The sequence below is a fragment of the Cervus elaphus genome, chromosome 21 (genome assembly GCF_910594005.1).
Source record: "Cervus elaphus chromosome 21, mCerEla1.1, whole genome shotgun sequence".
Taxonomy (NCBI): Eukaryota; Metazoa; Chordata; class Mammalia; order Artiodactyla; family Cervidae; genus Cervus; species Cervus elaphus.
Window position 1 is genome coordinate 26,230,756 of NC_057835.1, and position 22,232 is coordinate 26,252,987.

A 22,232-nucleotide genomic window follows, 5' to 3' on the forward strand; every position below is an offset into this window, starting at 1 on the left:
GGGAGGGAAAGAAGAAACACAGAGAACAGTGAGTAAGTCAAGTAATCCAGGAAAAAGTACTAATTGATGTTACACCAAGGCTACACCAAGGTGAGGAAGGACTGCCTCAGCCCTGGACACCCAACAGCCAATTGAAGATGGGGGTCAGCATATGCTTTAAAAGGCTGAATTAGTCGGATGCCTAGATGAGAGTTCAGGATGCAGACAGAAATTGCTCATCTCTTTGGAGATGAGACCTCTGGTTGGCCTTACCAATCATAACAAAATGCTGGTTTAAAAGATGCTGCTTTTTTCTTTTTAACAACAACAAAAAAAAACCCTTTTATTTTTAAATAATTACAGGTAACAGGAAGTTGCAAAAATAGTATAGACAGAGCTGATATACCAGGGGTCCCCAACTTCCAGGATCTAATGCCTGTTAATCTGAGGTGGAGCTGAGGTAGTAATAATAGAAATAAAGTGCTCAATAAATGTAATGTGCTTGAATCATCTGAAACCATCCCCTCACCCCCAGTGGAAAAAATTGTCTTTAATGAATTTATGGAATCTGAAATTGGAATTTCAAATAACTTTCGTTTGTCAAGAAACAGTGTTCGGACAGACTTGTGTTTGCCAAGGGAGGTTGGGGGAGGGATGGCCTGGGTTTAGCAGATGTAAACTATTACATGTAGGATGGATACACAGCAAGGTCCCACTGTAGAGCACGGGGAACTATACTCAGTATCCTGGGATAAACCATAATGGGAAAGAATATAAAAAAGAATGCATACATTTAAAGAAAATAGCATTGTGCTTTGATTTTTTTTTTTTTTTGACCGTTCGGAACAGTAACAAGTGTTTTTAGCTACTGGACTGTATGAACACAGGTACTGGCAGATTTAGCCCAGAGGCCATGGTTTGCCTCCACCTAACTTAAAGCATTAGGGCTTCGGGACTGACATTTGTCTGGCTGCTCAGAGGGAAGTGAGTGAGTGAAGTAGCTCAGTCCTGTCCGACTCTTTGCGAGTCCGTGGATTGTAGCCTACCAGGCTCCTCCCTCAATGGGATTCTCCAGGCAAGAATACTGGAGTGGGTTGCCATTTCCTTCTCCAGGGGATCTTCCCGACCCAGGGATCGAACCTGGGTCTCCCGCATTGTAGGCAGACGCTTTAACCACTGAGCCACCAGGGAAGCCCAAAATAGAGGTGTGCATGTTATCAGTTCATCTTTCTGTGAACTCTTTCACTAGCCATTTAATCATGACTTTCTTCTTGGCTATACTGTGCTAACAAGTGTCAGCAAATGTGGACTTAGGAGCATTTGAATTCACTTACTGAGCTTTTGCTTTTATTTTTGACTAAAAGTAAGCTCACATGTTGCCTTAATTTTCTCTCTATCCATTTCTTGTGTCTCTAATAACTGCCTTATTATTGTCACTGCATGCCTGCTAAGTCGCTTCAGTCCAGGTGTTTTTGACCCCGTGGGCTCTAGTCCACCAGGCTTCTCTGTCCATGGGATTTTCTAGGTAAGAATACTGGAGTGGGTTGCCATTTCCCCCTCCAGGGGATTTTCCTGACCCAGGGATTGAACCCAAGCCTTTTATGTCTCCTGCATTGCCACTGCTAAGGTAGTAGAAATGCTCTCTCAGTGGATATCGATGACCTCTATTTCAAATTACATGTGTGCATGTGTGTGTGTGTGTGTGTGTGTGTGTGTGCGCACACACATTTTCCCAGTGTCCCAATCCCTCTACTGTGCCCAACACTGTCGACCCCTTATTGGAGGGGCAGAGGTTTCTGGAGGCAGGCACTCTGGGTGAGTCTGGGCTCAGTAATGTGTCTATAGCTGCATCTCTCGGGACAAGCTTCTTAGCCTCCTTGGCCAACACTGCCTCCTCTATAAAACAGGGATAAAAATAGTGCCTGTGTCAGAGGGTTGTTCTAAGCACATGAGCTAATGCACTTGGTCTTCAGCATAATGTACTGAGGGTACTTAGTTCCTGGCATGTCATAATCATGCAGTAAACACTCACTATTACCATCACTACCAGTAAATCTCTCCAGCTCTGACCTCCGTCACATAATACCAACCTAGTTCTTCAGTGTCTCCTCTGATTTTTTTTTTTGTGTGTGTGTGTTTTTATCACTGGCTCCACCTGGACTTATCTGTTGAGCATGTGGGTTGAGCCTCTCCCCCACTTCCGTGGTCCACCTGCACAGAGGAAAACCAGCTTTATCTTTGGCTCTGTCTTCTTTCCTCCCCAGAGCCCCAGGAATCCCGTTAGGCAACTCACCGTCTCGTCGTTGATACCCACTCATGATCCACCCAACTACTCCACACGCAGAGGCAGACACATATGCCAACAGGTATTAGGCGCCTAGCATGTGCCAGGGGTGATGAGCGCCGTACTCACAGGGCTCCTGGTCCCCACAGTTGTTCAGTTTCATGGCTCTTGTTAGCATCTTCAGTCTAACAACTCCACTCCGCTCCCCACCACCACCAGTGTCTTCTCTTCTGCTTCTCTCAGAAGGCTTGGCTCCAGGACTCACTGGTACTTGGGACCCATCACATCCTCGCCTGTTCAGCCTGTTTCCTCTGCATGTACAAGGAGCATCTACCCTCCATATGGGCTTCCTGTGGTGTTGCTGCATCTCCCAGTAGGCCCTCTGAGTGTTAGAGTGACTCATGGGCTCTATGCTGTAGAAACACTTGGTTAATTCAGATACAGTGAGAAAGATTTAGGAAAAGCCCAGGTTAATGAATGGAGAAATGTTTTATAATACCAACTCTTTATATTTGTATCGATGTTGACAGTTTGCAAATGCACTTTTTCATATAAAATCTCATTCAATACACGCAGCTCTGGATCCTAATGGTTATAGTTGTCCCACAGTCATGTGAAGGTGGAGGTGGTGTTCACGGATGTCCGGAAGACTGCACTGGGAAAGACAGAGGGGCCCTAAGAAATTTAGAATCCTGGTTTTCACCCTTTGTCACTCTAAGACCTCTCTAAACTATTCACCCAGTTGCTAATATTTGTCAAGAACCCATTCTGCTTTTTAAAAATGATGTATAGAAGAATTTTAAAATCCGTAGTACCAATAAGAAAGAGAAGAAGTCTTACTGGCTTGTTTTATTCATTATTTCTCAACCTGCAGTGTTTTAAAAGGTTGCATTATTTTAAAATGAAGTTTATTTAAACTTTATTAGGCACCTATTTTATATTTCTCCCAGTGGCCTCCTACCTGAAATATCCGCGCAATTTGTTACCTGCAGAAAAATGTGGAAGGCAGTTGTATGGGTTGCTTTTTTCTTTTTTTTTTAAATCCAAGATACAAAAGAAACGCCACTGTGCTTTAAGTGAACTATTGATTTTGGATTCATTTAACTTGAACAGCAATAAAGGCTCTGCAGGCCTCCCCTTTCTTCTCTCCACTCATCCTTTTACCAAACTAGCTAATGAAACTTTACCATTAGCATCTCCTGCTTAGAGGGGTAATTTCTTAGCTGAAACACAGCAACCATTTCTTAAGACATTTTCTGCTACAAAATAATATAATGTAATACACCATACCTGAAACTAATCTTGTTCAGTCTTCTAATTTTTCTACAGTTCTGACAAGTCAATCCAGGTACCCCTTTTATAGACTATTTGCTCATCTAAGAGAAAATCATTAAAACAAGCAAGTTGAAAAATAATGACATCTCAATGTTGAGGTGTTAAGTAAGGATCCAAATGTCCTAGTGAGCACGGGGCCATTTCCTCTTTGGAAAGTCAATTTGTGTCATCGAGAGGCTCATTTACTCTTCCTATGACATCACAGAAGCCATGGCCGATCTAAACTACCGAATTGATGCTTCTCTGGTTTGGGTTTGGAAGGAAGAAGAAGGAGGGAATGACCTTCAATATTTTAAGATTATCCGTCTGTCAAAACATCTTGAAGCCGGCTTAGGGAAGAACATAGAGAGAGATGTGGAGGAATTGTTTTTTTAAAAATTAAGCTATTAATATGTCAGGTTGCCAGGCTGCATAAAGTCCTAGGAACCTACTGGAGGTTTATATATATTTTTAATTTGGTAGCACAAAAGGAGTGTTTTTCCTTGTGGTTGGCACTTACACTCTGAGCCAATTAATATTGTGACTTCACCTCTTCTTTTCAAAAGATTACTGTAATGTTTTCAAAAGAAAAGAACTCTGAGATGATTGGTCTCCAAGTCATCGGTGTTTGGGGCTGAACTGGATGGCCGGTGGGGTCAGAACCCCGTCCTCCTGGACATGAGTGAGGAAGGGGCCTGGGAACTGCTGCTGGCCCCTGGCTGGTCACCCTGCAGGCTCTGTAGTCAGTGGCCTGGAATGCCCAGAGCTGATAAAAAATGCCAACTCAGCTATTGGTGACCTCTTCACATTCTGACTCCAGGCTTTCTGCCTGAGAGAGGGATGGTAACAGGAGGTGAAATCTGGGGCCACCTCTGGGGGTGAATAAATGTTTGATGCTTGGTTTTTACAAGTGCACACAAGGTGTGCTCACTGGTTTTCTTCAGATCAAGAAAAACCAGTGAAAGAATATGAGAAAGTACTATCCTAGTAATGTGTCTGCTTCCAAATATTTATGTCTATTAGATTTTAAATAGTGAGAAAATAATTGTCTTTCTGAAAAGCTTACTGACAACTTATAGCAAGTTTTAGATGGGAGCAGCTGTGAATGTGCTGCATGCTGTCACTTCAGTCATGTCCAACTCTTTGCAACCCCATGGACTGTAACCCATGAGGCTTCTCTGTCCATGGGATTCTCCAGGCAAGAATGCTAGGGTAGTTGCCAAGCCCTTCTCCAGGAGTTCATCCTGACCCAGAAATCAAATTGGCATCTCTTACACCACCTGCATTGTCAGGAGCATTCTTTACCACTGGTGCTACCTGAGCTAAGCTTAAAAAATGAGCTAAGTTTCTTTCATGTTTTAGCCTTTCCCCCAATACCTGTGTTCAAGGAGAGAATGTGGGCTTCAGAGTGAGTCAGATTCTTTCCTTGATAAGACAGCTGAAGCTCCAAGAAGCAGAGTCTGTCCTCATATGCTGGTATCAGCCACTGGCTTTGTGAAGAGGGGCAAATTAGGCTTTCTGAGCCTCAGTTACTCCGTCTGTGCAATGGGGTGATGATACCTATACTAGAGTGATCTCTATGACGTTGTCCATCCCAACCGGGACATGCTTGCAAGAGCAGAAGGACTCTGTTAATGGTTACGGCTGGACAGCAGATGTCAGTTGGGACCATTCCAGACAAACCGGGCAGTGGTCCTCACGAGGACATCCATTGGAGGAGTGAGAGGGTGTGACCGAGGGGCTGTCACACAGGGGGCATTGAGCATCGAGTCTCTCCCTTCATCCTCCACTTAGATTTGTCTCCCCCTCCCGCTTCCCTACCAGCACTTAGCTGAGCTCATGATGGAGGGACAGATGCAGAGAAACCTCGGGGAGAAGACAGACTCCTCTCAGCCCCACAGCCAGCGCCTCCCCCCTGCAACGTCAGTCAGATTCTGTCACTCCTGTGTTTGAAAGAGAAAGTCAAAGTGTTAGTCGCTCAGTCGTGTCTGACTCTTTGTGACACCGTGGGCTGTAGCCCATCAGGCTTCTCTGTCCATGGGATTCTCCAAGCAAGAGTACATGAGTGGGCAACCATGCCCTTCTCCAGGGGATCTTCCTGACCCAAGGAATGAACCTGGGTCTCCCACATTGCGGGGCAGATTCTTTATCATCTGAGCCACCAGGGAAGTCTGATTAGTAATACTTGCCTTTGAATATGTTCAGGTAAAATGGTCTCTTCCATTCCATATAGTGTTATCTAGAGACATATAGGGCTTCCCTGATAGCTCAGTTGGTAAAGAATGGCCTGCAATGCAGGAGACCCTGGTTTGATTCCTGGGTTTGATTCCTGGGATAGACTGAGGGACTTTCACTTTTTTTCATCCTTGTTATTTTTCAAGTAGTTGAAATAATTGTAAGTTCTCTTTTAACTCACAGTTTGGACTTATCACTAGGATCCCTCAGGAGTCCACCCTCGTGTGTTGGGTGTCCCTCTTTTAAAGATAACTTGCCAGGAATATTCCTGGTGGTCCTGTGGTTAAGGTTTTGCCTTCCAATGCAGGGAGTGTGGGTTCGTTCCCTGGTCAGAGAGCTAAGATCCCACATGCCTCATGGCCAAAAAACCAGAACATAAACAAAAGAAGCAATATTGTAACAAACTCAATAATGACTTTTAAAATGGTCCACATTAAAAAAAAAATCTTAGAAAGATAGTTTGCCAGCCTCAACAAGTTTGTAAGAGAAGGTGTGTCTTTTAGCTAGAATGTACAGCCCTGCCTTTAAACCAACAATACTGCGCCTTGGCTTTCTTGCCCAAGGTCAGACACTGAGCAAAGGAATCCCTGGGGTCTTCACAGGCTGTTTTAGCACAGAGTGTTTTAAGGTGTGTCTAAACAATGTGATCACTTTAAATGTTCCCTTTACACTGTTAGGTAAGGAAGAATTTTCTACTGCCTTAAGGATCATGAAAAAATCTGGAGTTTTTAGAATCTACTGTGATGCATTTAGCATGTTTAAAAAGAAACCTATGCACTTTTGTTGCAGAAGCAAATGCTTGATGAATTACGTTATCTAAAGCTTCCCAGGTGGCTCAGTGGTAAGGAATCCACCTGCCAATGCAGGAGGCGCATTCAATCCCTAGGCTGGGAAGATCCCCTGGAGAAAGAAATGGCAAGCCACTTCAGTATTCTTGTCTGGAATGGCCAGAGGAGCCTGATGGGCTGCAGTCCATGGGGTCATAAAGAGTCAGCCAGGACTTAGCGACTAAACAACAAAAACAAACCAGTGGAGTAGTTACTGTTATAGATTTCAGCAACTGTTTCTCCTGTGTTTTCCTTTAACTTCCAGTTTAAGCTAGGTGACTCTTCTTGATGTAATTTGAGAATAAACTAGTGCTAATCACTTTGTTTGAAATTTCTAGTATATGTATTAAATATTTCTCTTTCTTTGATGGTAGATGAGAAGTTAAGTTTTATCTTCTCTTTTTGGTGTATGTGTATTAAATTTAGTTTATAGCAGCTTCTAGAAATACAGTATTGAGAAGTATTTGAGGTGTGTGTGGGTAGCAATCAAGGTACAAGATGTGCTCAAGGGCGTGTACAATGATTGAAGGACAGCTAAGCACTATTCTTGCTGTAAACATGTGTCTCTATTCGAAATAATTTTTGATATGTACTTTGTAAACCTCTATCAATTCATTTTTGTTATGTGCATTTTATTTATTGAAATGTCTTTTTTTTTTTTTTAATTTTATTGAGGCGTAGTTGATTTACAATGTTGAATCAGTTATACATATACACATATCCACTCTTTTGTAGAATCTTTTCCCATATAGATTATTACAGAGTACTGAGTAGAGTTCCTTGTGTTATACAAGAGGTCTTTATTAGGTATCTCTTTTATATATAGTATCTTTTTTCTTTTATTCAGTTGTGAACAAGTGCCCCCTTTGTCTGAAATGAAAACATTCTGATCAACAGAAACACTATTTTCTCTGTTCATGCCCATCTACATACTTGTCTTAATGAAGAATTCTACCATAAATTTTGGCTTCCTTCAGTTTGTGCAGCTACACAGGTGGGAAGGCCAAGCTGTCTTAATAGGTAGTTTTTAAGATTTCTGTAGTTGTCCTAAATTCATCAGGGTTCTAATTTTCTGCTTAGGCTCAGCTGGGTTTCACCGTGGGGCATTTTAGAATATGTAAGACAGCACAAAGAAACTGATTTATCTTCTCTGCTTACACCATTTCCCAGAATACCACATTTGTCTTTTTAAAGGTCAGGCATGATTGGACCAGGCACTGCTTCTCACTTACTTTGTTTTCTTACTTGTTGCATTTTCTTGTCTGAGTCCTTTGGAAAATGTTAATGTGAATTTCTATAAATGCAACTGTTCAGTGGCAGAGAGGATGGTTTAGAAAGAGTTCTAGGAACTTAGAATAAGAAGTACTCATTGTATCCAAGATATTATTCATATTAGTAGTATTAGCAAGAGCAATCTCTTTCCTAATTATGACTTCTACCAGAGTCTCAAAAATTACTTTAATCCTAAGGTCAAATATAATGGATTGAAATTTGCTGATATCTCACTGAGCTCTTTTTAAAAAATTGTATTTAAATTTGCACCTCTCTAGGATCTTTGTATTTTCCTCCCTCTCAAGAAGGTTATTAAAAATCTCCATTACTGGAATGATAATCTCCATGAAGAAGGAGCATGAGTGACCAGCTGTGATTAGAACAGCCAAACTTCTGGGGAAAATTTGCCACTTTTATCTAATTAAGAGAGGGGAGAGTTGTTTTTTTTTTTTTTAAATACAGCTTCTCATAATAACTGTGAAAGTGCAGTGGTTGATGAAAGTGCATAATTGCTAATGATAACTATTTTAAAACAGTAGTTCTGGGAATCACTGAGAGTCTGTATGAATGGGATAAACATGAAATAACCAAGAGTGTGTTTGAGTAGGGGTGCATGTAAGAAAAAGGGCCAAGGCCAAGTACCATGGAAAAACTCACATTAACTAGATTCAAGAACATTCTGAGTCCTTTCCAGGTTATCTAACTACATTCAAAGAGAAAATATAAGAAAGATAATATCAGATTTCTGACATTTCAGTGGTGTTTTATGAGACCTCCATGCACACTGGCAGGAGGCCAGGTGCAGAGACAGAGTCAAACACATTCATCAGCCTCATCGGCTCCAAAGGAGATTCAGGGAATTGAAGCCTTCATCAATTCAAAAGTAACAAAGTCAAGTTTCGGTGTGGACAGGTAATAAAAAGATCTTTATAAATGTATGCCCACAATTTTCCCTGTAATTTCTCTAACTAAAAAGACACACAAACAGAAAATGCCTGAGATGGTCATTTGATACTAGATACTCAGATGGTAAAGAATCTGCCTGTAATGCAGGAGACCCAGGTTCAGTCCCTGGATCAGGAAGATTCCCTGGAGAAGGGCATGGCTACTCACTCCAGTATTCTTGCCTGGAGAATCCCCATTGACAGAGGAGCCTGGTGGGCTACAGTCCACAGGGTCCCAAAGAGTTGGACACGACTGAGCAACTAACACTTTCACTTTCATGAAGTACAGTAGGTGTGGTCGTTTCTTGGTGTGCATCTTGTCCTTCTGGAGTTGAGTTGAGATGGGATTTAGCCAGGAACAAGGCCACCATGAGTAAATCCCAGTTTCCTCTTCTGTTAAAAACAAGAAACAATTCTTCCCTCCCCCACAAAAGCCAACCAGGATTCTACCTCCAGGTTCGAATTGTGGTGTTGGAGAAGACTCTTGAGGGTCCCTTGGACTGCAAGGAGATTTAAATCAATCCTAAAGGAAATCAACCATGAATATTCATTGGAAGGACTGATGCTGAAGCTGAAGCTCCAGTAATTTGACCACCTAAAGCAAAGAGTCGACTCATTGGAAAAGACCCTGATGCTGGGAAAGATTGAAGGCAAAAAGAGAAGGGGGCAGCAGATGATGACATGTTAGATAGCATCACCAACTCAATGGACATGAATTTGAGCAAACTTCTGGAGATAGTGAAGGACAAGGAAGCCTGGTCTGCTGCCATCCATGAGGTTACAAAAGTTGGGTATGACTTAGCAACTGAACAACAACAACAGGGCAGTCTAACTTGTAACAAAATGATCGTCCTGCTGACAGCTAAAAATGTTTGTCTTTTTAAGCTGGTTTTGAAGGCACTGGAGAGCTGCAGAGGCATTAGGGTTTGAGAGTCCCAGATCCTAGAGACGAAGGAAGTTGGAGGAAAACCTGATATTTAGCAGAGCCTTTTGTTCTGTCCTTTCTAAGTGGAAGTTTAGATCAGAAAGTGAGATCAGAGAGTCTGATTTAGGAGATTTAGGATGCTCCTGGGGCTGGGGTGCAGCCCACCAGTGAAGACAGACTGAAAGGAGGCACCTTCGTGCATTTCTCCGGATGCAGAGCCCAGGCAGGCAGATCTGGCAGGTTGTTAATGGAGGAAGTGACCCCAAAAAGCAGTTTACTGAAGGAAGATGGAAGAGAGAAGCAGAGAGGCAGAGGCAATACAAGTGTGCATCCCAGAGGTCGCTGCTGGAGGCAGCAGGCACTGGATCCCTGCTGACCTTGGTTGGCAGCCTGGGTGCCCACAGCCCTGGTGCTAACACGTCCTTGTTGGGGGAGTCCAGGTCCTCAGGCCATGCATAGACACCTCTGCCCTGCCACCAGGCTCACTCCACCCACAGGCCATCTCACACAGGAGCTGTGGGGCCACAGTGAGGCCTCAACACAGAAAACTACAGAAAACTATTGGAAAAATGAAAAAGACATAAATTAGTAGAGATATACTATGTTCCTGGATGGGAAGACTCAATGTTCTAGAGTTCTCACTTCTCTCCTCATTGATCTGCAATTTCAATACAATGTCAACCAAACTTCCGGAAGTATTATTTTAACATACACTTATTCTGAAATTCATGTAGAAATTCAAAGTAAGTACACCCCAAATAATCTCGAAGATTATTAATCTTGAGGAAAACAAAGCTGGAGGGCTCAAACTGCCATATATCAAAATTCATTTTAAGTTAAGGCAATTAAAATAGCATTAACTGGTACAAGATAAGACACATGGAGCAAAGAGACAGGAAAAAGTCAGAAAAATATCTATGTATCCTCATGTGTGGCATCAAGGAAAAAATAGTCTTAATAAATATTCTAAGAGCAAATTGGGTATCATTATAGAAAAAAATCATCAATTTTATTTTACATTAAACCCAAAACCCAATTCCATACAACTTTAGATCTTTAAATGTGAAAGGTAAAGCAATAAAATATCTAGAAGATAACATGAGAAAATCTTCATGACTTTGGGAGTATACTTGGATTTAAAAAAATTTTATATTGTGTTAAAGTATACATAACATGAAATTTACCGTTTTAACCATTTGTGAATGTACAATTTAGTGGCAGTTAAGTACACTCACATTGCTGTGCTACCATCTCCACCATCCATCTGCAGAACTCTTTCCTCTTACCAAACTGAAGCGCTAGACCCACTAAACAATGATGCCCACTCTCTCTGTTCCCTAATCCTGGCTACACCACTCTTCTTTCTGTCTTTATGAATGTGTATCCCTTAGGTACCTCATCTAAGCAGAATCACACAGTATTTGTCTTTTTATGATGGCTTATTTCACTTAACCCCAGGTTTGATCCCTGGGTCAGGAAAGATCCTCTGGAGAAGGGAATGGCTACCCACTCCAGTATCCTTGCCTGGAGAATTCCATGGACAGAGGAGCCTGGCGGGCTACACTTCAGGGAGTCAACAAGAGTCGGACACCACTGCGTGACTAACACTTTCACTTAACCCAATGCCTTCAAGCCTCATCTGTATTGTAGCAGGTGTGAGAATTTCCTGGTTTTTTTGAGAGGCTGATTCATATTCTGTTGTATATATATACATTTTATTCACTCACCCATCAATGGATTAATGCAACTTCAGTTGCTTCCATGTTTGGCCACTGTAAATAATGCTGCTATGAACATGGGTGTACAAAAACAGACTAAGATTTTAAAGACAGAGAAGCACTACACATAAAGGGGGAAAAGGGTAAATTACATCATTTTAATATTAGAGACTTTTGTTCCTCAAGACACCATTAAGACGAATCACAAAGTGTGAGAAGATGTGAAATAAGTACAGGCTGAGGACTTGTTTCCATACTATCTGTATTAATAGAAGGCCCACAAATCAAGTAGAAAAAGAGAAACCAGTTTAACATGAACGTGACACTTGAGTGTGTCCTTTGTAAAAGAGGTTATCCAAAGGGCCAAATAAATGTGAAAAATATATCCAATTTTATTAGTAACCATGAAAGCACAATGAAAACCACAATGAGGTGTCTGTGCATGATCACGTGGCTTAAATTTTAAAAGAATGGCAAGACCAAGTATTGATCAGGCTCTGGAGTGCCTTGCCTCTCACACGCTGAGTCCACAGAGTGTGTGTCAGCATCAGTATTTTGGAAACTGCGTAGCTCCCCCACAGAATTGTACTCACATGCACAGGAAAAGACATGGAGAAGACCATTCTGAGCAGCGTTACTTGTAATACTACAAACCTAGAAATAACATCCAAAATAATAGAGATAAACACTTTGGAAGAATCTTTGGTGATAAAAATGAATGAAATGCTGTTAATCAAAACAATACAGATGAATTTCTCAAAGGCTGAGTGAAATGAGGCAAGCAGAAAGAGAACATGCTGTATGCTTCTACTTGTAGTCTCAGACCTGGCAAAACTGATCAAAAACATCAAAAGGATAATGATTCCATGGTGGGGGCTAAAGACTGGACAGGCCATGGCAAGAGTGGGTCTTGGGTACAGCTGACATTTAATTACTCCCAAGGACGTATGTGCATTGAATGTGTTGTGCATTTAGAATCTGTATACTTTACAGCTATTCAACAAATAGCAAAACTTAATATGTATAAATGTGCATGTGTGCTAAGTTGTTTCAGTTATGTCTGACCCTTGGCAACCCTATAGACTGTTTTTGCCCTGTCTTCTCCCCCTTTCACAAATGTTAAATAAATCTTGTCAGTTCTACTTCAGTAATATCTTCTTTATCTTTATTAAGAGAGTTAAGAGAGCCCATGTCCCTGCAGAGGGCCTTCTTTTTCCCCCTGCTTCTCCTGCCCTGAGTAATTAAGTGGCTCACTCAGGCTTGCATTTCTCTGCTGGTATAATTCTGACGTGCATATTTTTGTACCCAAATTGCCTGAGAAGTGCATTTTAAAAAGAAAATTTGGAGATCCTATGACTAAAATCATGATACAAGTGTATTTTATGTGAAGAGGCAAAGTGATCGCCTTTGTCCATTGACACAGGTAATGGATGGTTTCTTGAGAGGATCGATGAAAAGTCTGACGAGGATGATGGCCATGGAGAGGTGCTGTGCCCCGTGGCAGGTGTGCCGTCCCTGTGCACTGTGACGTGCCCTTTGTCACCAGCCTGCCCCCTCCATCCATCTGGCCGTGTCACCCCTCCTTTAAAACTAGAGAGGAAGCTCTTCTCTCCCCGGAAGCTGCTCGTTATCCACACTCATCGTTCTCTCTGAATATGTCACACATGATATTTTTCTCTTTTGAAGTAAGCTTGCTGAAATGAAAAGGGCGCTGAATTAGGACTTAGAAAATAGGTTTTTTTTTCCTCTAGTTTTTGCTTTTTTTTTCATTTATTTTTATTAGTTGGAGGCTAATTACTTTACAATATTGTAGTGGTTTTTGTCATACACTGACATGAATCAGCCATGGATTTACATGTGTTCCCCATCCCGATCCCCCTTCCCACCTCCTTCCACATCCAATTCCTCTGGGTCTTTCCAGTGCACCAGCCCTGAGCACTTGTCTCATGCATCCAACCTGGGCTGGTGATCTGTTTCACCCTTGATAGTATACTTGTTTCAATGCTATTCTCTCAGAACATCGCACCCTCGCCTTCTCCCACAGAGTCCAAAAGTCTGTTCTGTACATCTGTGTCTCTTTTTCTGTTTTGCATATAGGGTTATCTTTACCATCTTCTTAAATTCCATATATATGTGTTAGTATACTGTATTGGTCTTTATCTTTCTGGCTTACTTCACTCTGTATAATGGGCTCCAGTTTCATCCATCTCATTAGAACTGATTCAAATGAATTCTTTTTAATGGCTGAGTAATATTCCATGGCGTATATGTACCACAGCTTCCTTATCCATTCGTCTGCTGATGGGCATCTAGCTTGCTTCCATGTCCTGGCTATTATAAACAGTGTTGCAATGAACATTGGGGTGCATGTGTCTCTGTCAGATCTGGTTTCCTCAGTGTGTATGCCCAGGAGTGGGATTGCTGGGTCATATGGCAGTTCTATTTCCAGTTTTTTAAGGAATCTCCACACTGTTCTCCATAGAGGCTGTACTAGTTTGCATTCCCATCAACAGTGTAAGAGGGTTCCCTTTTCTCCACACCCTCTCCAGCATTTATTGCTTGTAGACTTTTGGATAGCAGCCATCCTGACTGGCGTGTAATGGTACCTCATTGTGGTTTTGATTTGCATTTCTCTGATAATGAGTGATGTTGAGCATCTTTTCATGTGTTTGTTAGCCATCTGTATGTCTTCTTTGGAGAAATGTTTGTTTAGTTCTTTGGCCCATTTTTTGATTGGGTCATTTATTTTTCTGGAATTGAGCTTCAGGAGTTGCTTGTATATTTTTGAGATTAATCCATTGTCTGTTGCTTTGTTTGCTATTATTTTCTCCCATTCTGAGGGCTGTCTTTTCACCTTGCTTATAGTTTCCTTTGTTGTGCAAAAACTTTTAAGTTTCATTAGGTCCCATTTGTTTATTTTTGCTTTTATTTCCAATATTCTGGGAGGTGGGTCATAGAGGATCCTGCTGTGATTTATGTCGGAGAGTGTTTTGCCTATGTTCTCCTCTAGGAGTTTTATAGTTTTTGGTCTTACATTTAGATCTTTAATCCATTTTGAGTTTATTTTTGTGTATGGTGTTAGAAGGTGTTCTAGTTTCATTCTTTTCCAAGTGGTTGACCAGTTTTCCCAGCACCACTTGTTAAAGAGGTTGTCTTTTTTCCATTGTATATTCTTGCCTACTTTGTCGAAGATAAGGTGTCCATAGATTCGTGGATTTATCTCTGGGCTTTCTATTCTGTTCCATTGATCTATATTTCTGTCTTTGTGCCAGTACCATACTGTCTTGATGACTGTGGCTTTGTAGTAGAGTCTGAAGTCAGGCAGGTTGACTCCTCCAGTTCCATTCTTCTTTCTCAAGATTACTTTGGCTATTCGAGGTTTTTTGTATTTCCATACAAATTGTGAAATTATTTGTTCTAGTTCTGTGAAGAATACCATTGGTAGCTTGATAAGGATTGCATTGAATCTATAAATTGCTTTGGGTAGTATAGCCATTTTAACAATATTGATTCTTCTAATCCATGAACACGGTATATTTCTCCATCTATTTGTGTCCTCTTTGATTTCTTTCATTAGTGTCTTATAGTTTTCTATATATAGGTCTTTCATTTCTTTAGGTAGATATACCCCTAAGTACTTTATTCTTTTTGTTGCAATGGTGAATGGTATTGTTTCCTTAATTTCTCTTTCTGTTTTCTCATTGTTAGTGTATAGGAATGCAAGGGATTTCTGTGTGTTAATTTTATATCCTGCAACATTACTGTATTCACTGATTAGTTGTAGTAATTTTCTGGTAGAGTCTTTAGGGTTTTCTATGTAGAGGATCATGTCATCTGCAAACAGTGAGAGTTTTACTTCTTCTTTTCCTATCTGGATTCCTTTTATTTTTTTTCTGCTCTGATTGCTGTGGCCAACACTTCCAAAACTGTGTTGAATAGTAGTGGCGAGAGCGGACACCCTTGTCTTGTTCCTGACTTTAAGGGAAATGCTTTCAATTTTTCACCATTGAGGATAATGTTTGCTGTGGGTTTGTCATATATAGCTTTTATTGTGTTGAGGTATGTTCCTTCTATGCCTGCTTTCTGGAGAGTTTTTATCATAAATGGTTGTTGAATTTTGTCAAAGGCTTTTTCTGCACCTATAGAAAATAGTTTTTTTATTCCGTTTCTCAAACACTTGCTCTGTTCCCTACTAGTTCTGCAAACCCGGGTAGTGCTCCTGACCTCTGTGAGGTCCAGTTTCCTTACACACAAAGTGGGAATAATACCTGTTCCTCCCAATTCATTTAAAATCAAATGAAGGTGCATGTATGAACTGTGAACTCCCAAGCACTCTTTTAATATGGTGTAGATATAGTATAAACTCAGAGAATTAAGTTGTGGGACTTCCCTGGTGATCGAGTGGTTAAGAGTCCATGTTCCCAATGCAGAGGGCCCAGGTTTGATCCCTGGTCAAGGAACTAGATCCCACATGCTGCAACTGAGACCCAGCACAGCCAGAGAGAGAGAGTTAAGCTGCAAGGGTGGCTCTGGATTCAATGACCATTCATAAGTGTATCACTTAAACTCTCAGATTCTCAGTTGTAGAATTTTATGTTAAAAAGGGTTACATAAGACATATCTACTTTATGGGCTTCCCCTGGTGGCTCAGCAGTAAAGAATTTGCCTGAAATACAGGAGCTGCAGGAAATATGGATTCAATCCTTGGGTTAGAAAGATCCCCTGGAGAAGGGCATGGCAACCCACTCCAGTATTCTTGCCCAGAGAATCCCATGGACAGAGGAGCCTGGTGGGCTGCAGTCCCTAGCATCCCAAAGAGTCAGACATGACTGAAGTGACTTAGCAGTACACCCTCACAACTACTTTATAGGGTCATTATGAATAGAATATCAAATACATCTTAAAACTAACTGATTTCTCATTGTTATTCATCTGTAGAAAATGTTGATGCATTCATCCAGTCATTGTACAAACAGCAGCTGGCCATGAACCACTGCAGGAAGCAGAGTAGACGAGGAGATTCAGGGATAAGGTGACACAGTCCATGCCTGCAAGGACTCAGTGGGCGCTCACGTGAGGACAGTGTTCCGTCCTCAGGGCCACAGCAGAGTTGGGTGAGAGCCCAGCGCCAAGGTGGACATCTGTGTGACTACATCTCCCCTGAGTCTAGAAAACACGTACCCTGCATTGTGTTTACTCATTCTTTCATCCATTTCTTCAAGCATGAACTTTGCATGGCTCCCAGGTGTCAGGCGTCACACCAAGTCTGGATATGTAGAGAAAAATATGAAGTACCCCCACCTTCAAGGAGTTCCTATTGATGATGAGATCAGGGAGGAAGGATGTGGTCCTAAATGAAGCCAGACAACTGCGTGTGCTCTGAGGTCAGCAAGTGTTAGGTCATCACTGACTCCTGAAATCTTGTACATTCTTTTAGAAATGTAGAGAAACACTTCAGCTGACTGAGTGGATTTTCCCTTACCATTGTTCTGATTCTAGGAAATAGCTATTCTTTTGAAACTTCATGAGGAGTTGTATTCTTATTTATTTGAACACAATGTGTAATACTTCTCTGCTCCTCCATGTGTGTTGTTACTGCATAGCCACTTGACATGCAGGTGTTTCATAGAGTCATTACCATTCTATAACCTCCAAGCTCTAGGGAGAGACCTTAAATTTTTAGTTTTTGCAAGAACTCTTTTTATTTCTTAATAGGGAATGATTGAAGTTTTTCAGAACTCTCTTTGAATGATGACATTTTCACTGACTAGTTCTGGGAACCTCTGCTTATTCTTATGTAAAATAGCAATATTTGGGGGGGATTTTGACACCTATTTTGCAAAGTTGTTTGCAAAATATATGTTTTTATATATATATATATATACACACAATATATATAAATTACCTGAAAAGATGTCTTGTAGTGATGAGAAGCTCTATGATGATAAATGTTATTGCAATAGAAGTGATTATAGATTAAGGAAATCTTTAGATATAATGCCATACATGCAAAGACAGTAGAAAGAATTTTATTTCTAGATTATATGTCAAGTATTTAGAACTCTCCAAGTAATGAACTAACCTTTATTTTTTAAAAAATCTAGATCTGTACAGTCCAATACAGTAGCAATTGCTACATGTGATTAGTACATGCAAATTGATGAAAATTGAATAAAACTAAAAATTCAGGGACTTCCCTGGTGGTCCAGTGGTTAAAACTCCATGCTTCCAATGCACAGGGCACACCAGGTTTAATCCTTGATTGGGAGACTAAGGTCCCACATGCCACAGGGCACCACCAAACAGAAAAATTCAGTCCCTGGGTTGTACAAGTTAGAGTTCAAGTGCTATGTAGTTGCAGGTAGTAGTAGTTATGAACTGGGCATCTTATACGCACATTTGGTTCTATATCACATTGAGGTGTTTGGTATCATATGAAGCTATGCTTAATATTATCCAACATATTTTTATTGCTCTTAATACAATAGTAACTATGGAATAACATAAAGAGTAAATAAAAGATTATTACTGTTTTAAATGTGTCACATTTTAAAAATCAAGGATCATTCAAAGTAAGTGATAGCAGTCATATTGTCATCAGGGCTAAAATTGATTTTATTGGCAATGCAAAAGAGTAGAAGTCAAGACGGAAGTGATTTATTTCTCCAGGGTCTGTCAACATTTTGGAGTGACTTCACACCTTGGAGATTGGATTTGTGAGGAGAGAACTCATACAAATGAAGATAATATTATTATGTTTTACTGTGCTGCACTAGATCATATTAAATCTCACATACAACACATCATTGAAGGACAATCATGAACTGAACTCTAGCACCATTGTCAGGGCTTGCCTGGCTCATTTTCTCTGAGGACTCTGGGTTACATAAATAAAACAAGAGGGGGATTTTCTGGCTATCCATTAGAGGTGGAAGAAACATATTTAGTATTTAGTCTCATGCCTCATTTGACAGAGGAGAAAACTGACACCCGAGGAGATTAAACGACCTATACAAAACTCAGACAAGCCAGTTGGCTCCCAGCCTACTGGTCCCTTGCACATGCTTTGGAATTTTAATTCAGTCAGTCAGTTCAGTCACGCAGTCATGTCTGACTTTTTGGGATCCCAAGCATGCTAGGCTTGCTTGTCCATCACCAACTCTAGGAGCTTGCTCAAACCCATGTCCATCGATTCGGTGATACCATCCAACCATCTAATCCTCTGTTGTCCCCTTCTCCTGCCTTCAATTTTTCCCAGAATCAGGGTCTTTTCCAATGAGTCCATTCTTCCCATTAGGTGGCCAAAGTATTGAAGCTTCAGCTTCAGCATCAGTTCTGACAATGAATATTCAGGACTAATTTCCTTTAGGATTGACTGGCTTGATCATCTTGCAGTCCAAGGGACTCTCAAGAGTCTTCTTCACCACAGTTTAAAAGCATCAGTTCTTCTGCCCTCAGTGTTCTTTACGGTCCAACTCGCACATCCATACATAGCTACAGGAAAAACCATAGCTTTGACTAGATGGAGCTTTGTTGGCAAAGCAATGTCTCTGCTTTTTAATATGCTGTCTAGTATGGTCATAGCATTTCTTCCAAGGAGCAAGCGTCTTTTAATTTCATGGCTGCACTCACCATCTGCAGTGATTTTGGAGCCCAAGAAAATAAATTGTCACTGTTTCCATTATTTCCCCATCTATTTGCCATGAAGTAATGGGACCGGATGCCATAATCTTAGTTTTCTGAATGTTGAGCTTTAAGCCAGCTTTTTCACTCTCCTCTTTCACTTTCATCAAGAGGCTTTTTAGTTCCTCTTCACTTTCTGCCATAAGGGTGGTGTCATCTGCATATCTGAGGTTACTGATATTTCTCCTGGCAATCTTGATTCCAGCCTGTGCTTCTTCCAGCCCAGCGTTTCACATGATGTACTCTGCTTAGAAGTTAAATAAGCAGGGTGACAATATACAGCCTTGACGTACTCTTTTCCTGATTTGGAACCAGTCTGTGGTCCCACGTCCAGTCCTAACTATTGCTTCTTGACCTGCATACAGATTTCTCAGGAAGCAGGTCAGGTGATCTGGTATTCCCACCTCTTAAAGAATTTTCTACAGTTTGTTGTGATCCACACAGTCAAAGGTTTTGGCATAATTGATAAAGAAGTAGATGTTTTTCTGGAACTCTCTTGCTTTTTCAATGATCCAAAGGATGTTGGCAATTGGATCTCTGGTTCCTCTGCCTTTTCTAAATCCAGCTTGAACATCTGCAAGTTTTCAGTTCACATACTGTTGAAGCCTGCCTTGGGAATATTGAGCATTACTTTACTAGCTTGTGAGAGGAGTGCAATTGTGTAGTAGTTTGAGCATTCTTTGGCATTGCCTTCCTTTGGGATTGGAATGAAAACTGACCATTTCCAGTCCTGTGGTCACTGCCAAATTTTCCAAATTTGTTGGCATATTGAGTGCAGCACTTTCACAGCCTCATCTTTTAGGACTTGAAATAGCTCAGCTGGAATTCCATCACCTCCACTAGCTTTGTTTGTAGTGATACTTCCTAAGGCTCACTTGACTTCAGACTCTAGGATGTCTGGTTCTAAGTATGTCATCACACCACCATGGTTATCTGGGTCGTTAACATCTCTCTCTCTTTTTTTTTTTTTTTTTTTGTATAGTTACTCTGTGTATTCTTGCCACCCTTTTTTAATATCTTCTGTAACTGTTAGGTCCATACTGTTTCTGTCCTTTATTGTGCCCATCTTTGCATGAAATGTTCCCTTGGTATCTCTAATTTTCTTGAAGAGATCTGTAGTCTTTCCCTTTCTATTGCTTCCTCTATTTCTTTGCATTGGTCACTGAGGAAGACTTTCTTATCTCTCCTTGCTATTCTTTGGAACTCTGCATTCCGATGGGTGTGTATTTCCTTATCTATCTCCTTTGCCTTTTGCTTTTCTTCTTTTCTCAACTATTTGTAAAGCCTCCTCAAGCAGCCATTTTGCTTTTTTGCATTTCTTTTTCTTGGGGATGGTCTTGATCACTGCCTCCTTTACGATGTCATGAACCTCTGTCCATAGCTCTTCAGGCACTCTGTCTATCAGATCTAATCCCTTGAATCTATTTGTCACTTCTACTCTATAATTGTAAGGGATTTGATTTAGGTCATACCTGAATGGTCTGGTGGTTTTCCCTACTTTCTTCAATTTAAGCCTGAATTTTGCAATAAGGAGTTTAATTCAGTGTCTATCAACCTACTGCTTGCATCCCATCACTAGAATTTTGTGAATTATCCTCTAAGGAAGATCCCTGCAAAAATTACTGAGTTCACTGTAAAACTGATTTGTCAGAAAATTCTATTGAGATTTTGGAGAGTTTAGAAAACAGGTTTTACTAGTTTCCTTAGCATAACTCACTAGCCATTGAAACTCAATTCCCTTTCAACTGTCTGAGCCAAGAGGGAAGCTCATGGCTCAGAGGGTAAAGAATCTGCCTGAAATGCAGGACACCTGGGTTCAATCTCTGGGTCAGGAAGATCCCTTGGAGAAGAGCATGGCAACACACTCCAGTATTCTTGCCTGGAGAATCCCATGGATAGAGGAGCCTGGTGGGCTACAGTCCATGGGGTTGCAGAGAGTTGGACATGACTAAGTGACTGAGCACACACAATATGCACAGAGTGGCACTGAATTAATTCTGGGAGGCAGAGTTGTGTGTGAAGCAGCAAACTCTGGGAGGCAGTGAAGGACAGGGAAGCCTGGCATACTGAGCCCATGGGGTTGCAAAGACATGACTTAGTGACAGAACGGCAACAAAGGAAAGAATGCCACCTGATAGGAGTTTCAGTATCTGCAAAACATTCCAAGATACTGTTATGTGTGTCCCTTGAGGGGGACCTGGACCTGCCTCAAGGCTGCACTTTTGTTTCTTGGCTGCTCCTCTCTAGTCTTTGCATTCCCTTCTTCCCTGATTAGCAACTGTTTGAACCTGCCCTGTGGAACTCAGGGAAGGTCTTGGAGTCTGAATGAAGCATATTTCCTGTGATCCAGAAATAGGGGACAAAGATTTTTGTGCCCAGGAGCCCACAGCTTCCTGTTTGGTTCAGAGCTGGTCCTTCATTTACACTCCCTGGACCACTGAAGTTGTCAGCATCAGTCCATCTTTTCTACAACCCAACTGTTCTAACAAATTCAAGCTCTTTTCTCAGACAGCCTTCACCCTCCGTTGCTTTCTTGTCTGCCTGGCCATCCATTTGGCTCCCACGCCCTCCCACCTCCCACCCCGCTTCTTCCTCCCGCCCCCGCCCCTCATCTTTAACTTCACCTTGTAGTGAGTATAGGCTGGTATAGACATCCTTGCCCCGAGAGAAGCCCTTGATCAGTAGGAGTAATGGTGTTCTTTACTTTTATGCTTCTTTGATGATTATGTGCACATAAACATATACGATCTGAATGAGAAAAGCAAAGGCTGTCTGCTCAGAGCTTGCTGCAGCAAGAGGTCCTCCACTCTCACATGCCCTGGATAGAGACTCAACAACCTGAAGAGCAATGAAAAGCTTGAGAGTGGACAAGAGTGTAGATTTCAGAGCTGAAAGCTGCTGTCTGCCAAAGCTGCAGAGGGTTTGAGTGGGAGCTGCATTCCTGGGTAGTGCTGGGTGTGTATATTTGGCTTTTTCTGGTGGATCCTAAGTTACAAGAAAGGACAAAAGTCAGAGAAGCTGGCAGTTATCGATCAAGTCCTGGCCACCTGG

The 22,232-nt window shown here is 41.4% G+C and overlaps 1 non-coding gene across 1 annotated transcript; it reads right to left on the reverse strand.

The window, feature by feature from the left end:
• Positions 1 to 1,098: 1,098 nt before the first annotated feature.
• Positions 1,099 to 1,170, reverse strand: TRNAC-ACA. Its single transcript has one exon. It is a non-coding gene; the product is annotated as a tRNA-Cys (tRNA).
• Positions 1,171 to 22,232: the final 21,062 nt, after the last annotated feature.